Source organism: Chenopodium album, chromosome 9 (genome assembly GCF_948465745.1).
Source record: "Chenopodium album chromosome 9, dcCheAlbu1.1, whole genome shotgun sequence".
Lineage (NCBI taxonomy): Eukaryota > Viridiplantae > Streptophyta > Magnoliopsida > Caryophyllales > Amaranthaceae > Chenopodium > Chenopodium album.
The window spans coordinates 44,625,517-44,630,000 of record NC_137842.1 but is presented as its reverse complement, the minus strand read 5'-3'; the positions used below and the strand labels follow the sequence as shown (position 1 = coordinate 44,630,000).

Here is a 4,484-nt window from a genome sequence, read left to right as displayed (position 1 = left end):
TACCACGTAATAGTGCACCTACGCGTCTCCATCGACGTTGTTTTTTGACCGGAAGACCGAGAGCTAACTATCGAGACTTTGGGTTATCCGGACATATCCTTCGTGAAATGGTTCATACATGTTTGTTGTCAGGGGCAACAAGATCGAGTTGGTAAGCATAAAAAAATATTTTCATTTCTATGATCATCGTCGATCGTAGATAGACCCTTTACCATTCTGTACAAATGGGGTATTCTATTTGTACAGATAGGGTAGAGGGCACATTCCTTTTTTGTTTGTCAATCCCTTCCCAACTTTTTTTCGACGCGGGGTAGAGCAGTTTGGTAGCTCGCAAGGCTCATAACCTTGAGGTCACGGGTTCAAATCCTGTCTCCGCAAAATTTGAATTTTGGACAAAATTTTAGGTTTGAATCTGTTAACTAGTAAATTAACTAAATAAAATACTACTAAATAAATATTGAAATTAATTGAAATTCATATTTATTCGGTTTTCTTTTTGGGGGAGTGAGAAAATAAAAGAACGCGAAGGATAGAATCACTACACTATCGGGATCGACTATAACTATAACCAAATTCTTTATCATAGTAAATAAATTTACTTTCCCTTGAGCGGATAGCGGGAATCGAACCCGCATCTTCTCCTTGGCAAAGAGAAATTTTACCATTCGACTATATCCGCATTTTTTCCTTCGTGAGAAGGAATATGTCCCTGCATATACATAGATATATAATATATGTCTCGATGATATTTGAGTAGAGTCGGACCAGATACTCTCTTCAAGTCGATTCCGATTAAATTCTTAATTTCTTTATTTATTTGATTCACTTCATTGAATTTGAAGAAATTTCGGTTTGACCCCTCCCTCTAATTTTGTTGTTTTCGTTATTTGTTTTGTTTGTCTTTTGGGGAACTTTTTAATTTTTTTGTTATATTGATTCAATTTTACTTTGTCTCACAACCCGAAAGAATTCAAATTCGGGGGAGGGGTCATTTTTGGATCTGGAACAAATAGGTTCAAGAGATTAGAGAATTAAGGATACCCACCAGAAAGACTAATCCAATCCATAATGATGTACCGGAAAATACAAAATTTTTGTTACTTGACCAACAGTCGGGAGAAGCAAATACAACGGGTACGCTAATCAATAAGATTGATGAAGTAGCAATTAATGCAAAAACAGCCAATTGAAAAGCTATAGTCATACGTATAATCCTCCAAGCTATCAACAAACAAACTATATACCATTTGATCCCTTTATCAGTCATTGTACTATAAAGTAATAAATGTATCACGGAGGGATTTTAGACTATTACCACGGAATTCATTGATTCTATATAATATCACTTATTACCGCTTTATTCAAAGATGGAACTGCTGGGAAATTATTAATTAATAATTAAATACTTAAATGGGCATGATAGATCATTTATATTATACAGATAAATGGATCACCCTATCAACTTACACCTAAAAATTTTCGACAATTTCGGATGGTATCAGCTCATAGAACCATGTTCTATTCGGGGGAATAAGAATAAAATAGAAATTGACTTATGTTGGAGAGATGGCTGAGTGGTTGATAGCTCCGGTCTTGAAAACCGGCATAGTTCTTTGTTCATAACTATCGAGGGTTCGAATCCCTCTCTCTCCTTTTGTTCGTTCAATAGAACTGTTTCCTTCTTTTATTAGTTTTGCTTGGTCTGTTAAAAAAAAGAGAATGGCTCGGCTATCTCACCTAGCCGAGCCAGAAAAAAAAAGAAATTAAATTACATCGAAATGAGTTGAAAAAAAAAACAAGAAAAAAGGAATACTTTTTACGTATGACCTGATCCCCTTATGTAATATATATGATGGAAGCCAATTGATTTATACCTTAAAACGTTGAATTTCTTGTCTCAATTAAGGGGGGTCATCGAAAGAACAGGTTCAAAATCACGATCAATTCCTTTTTCAAATCCTGCTGCAGCTGCACGAGCCCTTCCCGCATGCCACAAATGACCTACGAATAGGAAAAATCCTAAAACAAAATGAGAAGTAGCTAACCAACTTCTAGGAGAGACATAATTGACTGCATTGATCTCGGTAGCCACCCCACCCACAGAATTTAAAGAACCTAAAGGAGCATGAGTCATATATTCTGCGGAACGACGTTCTTGCCAAGGTTGTATGTCTTTTTTCAGCCGACTCAAGTCCAAACCATTTGGACCTCTTAGGGGTTCTAACCAGGGAGCGCGCAAATCCCAAAACCGCATAGTTTCTCCCCCAAAAATAACTTCTCCAGTCGGAGAACGCATTAGATACTTACCTAAACCAGTAGGTCCTTGAGCGGATCCCACGTTAGCCCCAAGACGTTGGTCTCTAACTAAAAAAGTAAATGCTTGAGCTTGAGAAGCTTCTGGTCCAGTAGGTCCGTAAAACTCACTAGGATAAGCAGTATTATTGAACCAGACAAAGCAACAAGCAATGAAACCAAAGACAGATAAAGCACCCAAACTATAAGACAAATAAGCCTCTCCAGACCAGACAAGTGCGCGGCGAGCCCATGCAAAAGGTTTAGTTAAGATATGCCAGATTCCACCAAGTATACAAATGAAACCTATCCATACATGCCCCCCGATTATATCTTCCAAATCGTCCACACTAACAATCCACCCTTCTCCTCCAAAAGGCGATTTTAGTAAATAACCAAAGATAATACTCGGACTAAGGGTGACGTTGGTAATTTTTCTTACATCTCCGCCTCCTGGAGCCCAGGTATCATATACGCCCCCAAAATAAAGAGCCTTGAACACTAGAAGAAAGGCGCCTATACCTAACAAGAGTAAGTGAATGCCCAAAATTGTGGTCATTTTATTTCTATCTTTCCACACATAACCGAAGAATGGAAAAGATTCTTCAAGAGTTTCAGGGCCCAGAAGTGCATGATAAATACCCCCAAAGCCCAATACGGCCGACGAAATTAAGTGAAGGACTCCTGATACAAAGTATGGAAAAGTGTCTATAACTTCCCCGCCGGGGCCTACCCCCCAACCTAGAGTAGCTAGGTGGGGAAGTAAAATTAATCCTTGTTCATACATCGGCTTCTCTGGTACGAAATGAGCCACTTCAAACAGGTTCATTGCTCCGGCCCAGAATACGATTAATCCGGCATGGGCTACATGAGCTCCAAGTAGTTTACCAGATAAATTGATAAGTCGAGCATTCCCCACCGCATAATTTATTGAATGAATAAGCTTACACTAAATTCTACTTGAACATCCAAATCGGGGTCAATCCCAGCAAAAACATCTCTGAATAAGGTTCTAGACCCGTGCCAAATGTTTCCGAAGAAAAAGAGTAGGGCAAAGGAAGCATGGCCAAAAGTAAACCAACCTCTTGGACTACTGCGAAAAACACCATCTGATTTCAAAGTAGCACAATCTAATTCGAAAATTTCACCCAATTGAGCACGCCTAGCATATTTTTTCACAGTAGCAGGATCGCTATAACTGACTCCGTTTAGTTCGTCGCCGTAAAACTCAACAGTTACACCTACTTGTTCAACGCTATACTTAGATTCTGCTCTTCGAAAAGGAACATCAGCTCTAACAATTCCGTCCCCGTCTATTAAAACGACCGGAAAGGTTTCAAAAAAAGTAGGGATACGTCGTACAAAGAGTTCGCGTCCGTCTTTATCTCGAAAAACGGGGTGTCCTAGCCATCCAACCGTTATTCCATCGCCGTTGTCCATTGATCCCGCTCTAAATAATCCTCCTTTCGCTGGATTATTGCCAATGTAATCATAAAAAGCCAATTTCTCGGGAATTTTCGACCAAGCTTCTGATAAACTTTGATTTTCGGCTAGCCCAGCACTTACCCGTCGGTATATTTCTTTTTGAAAGTATCCCTGATCCCATTGATAACAAGTGGGTCCAAATAATTCGATCGGGGTAGTTGCTGAACCATACCACATAGTTCCTGCAACAACAAAAGCCGCAAAAAAGACAGCAGCGATACTACTAGAAAGAACGGTTTCAATATTGCCCATACGTAATCCTTTGTATAGGCGTTGAGGCGGACAGACGCTAAGATGGAATAGGCCGGCTAATATCCCTAATGTGCCTGCTGCAATATGATGAGAGGCTATTCCTCCTGGAACAAAAGGGTCAAAACCTTCCACGCCCCATGCAGGACTTACAGGTTGTACTTTTCCAGTTAGTCCATAAGGATCGGATACCCATATTCCGGGCCCGTACAAGCCTGTTACATGAAATGCACCAAAACCAAAACAAGCGACCCCGGAAAGAAATAAATGAATTCCAAAAATCTTAGGCAAATCCAAAGAAGGTTTTCCTGTACGTTCATCAGAAAATATTTCTAGATCCCAATACACCCAATGCCAAATAGCTGCTAAAAAGCATAAGCCAGAAAACATAATATGCGCTCCGGCCACACCTTCGTAACTCCAAATGCCAGGGTCCGTTATAGTCCCCCCTGTAATAC

At 39.8% G+C, this 4,484-nt stretch overlaps 3 non-coding genes across 3 annotated transcripts; 2 read left to right on the top strand and 1 right to left on the bottom strand.

The window, feature by feature from the left end:
* The first annotated feature begins 304 nt into the window (after window positions 1-304).
* On the top strand, window positions 305-378 carry TRNAM-CAU (transfer RNA methionine (anticodon CAU)). Its single transcript has one exon. It is a non-coding gene; the product is annotated as a tRNA-Met (tRNA).
* A 230-nt stretch (window positions 379-608) lies between these two features.
* Window positions 609-679, bottom strand: TRNAG-GCC (transfer RNA glycine (anticodon GCC)). The gene has a single exon. It is a non-coding gene; the product is annotated as a tRNA-Gly (tRNA).
* Window positions 680-1,560: 881 nt separating this feature from the next.
* On the top strand, window positions 1,561-1,653 carry TRNAS-UGA (transfer RNA serine (anticodon UGA)). Its single transcript has one exon. It is a non-coding gene; the product is annotated as a tRNA-Ser (tRNA).
* The last annotated feature ends 2,831 nt before the right edge of the window (window positions 1,654-4,484 follow it).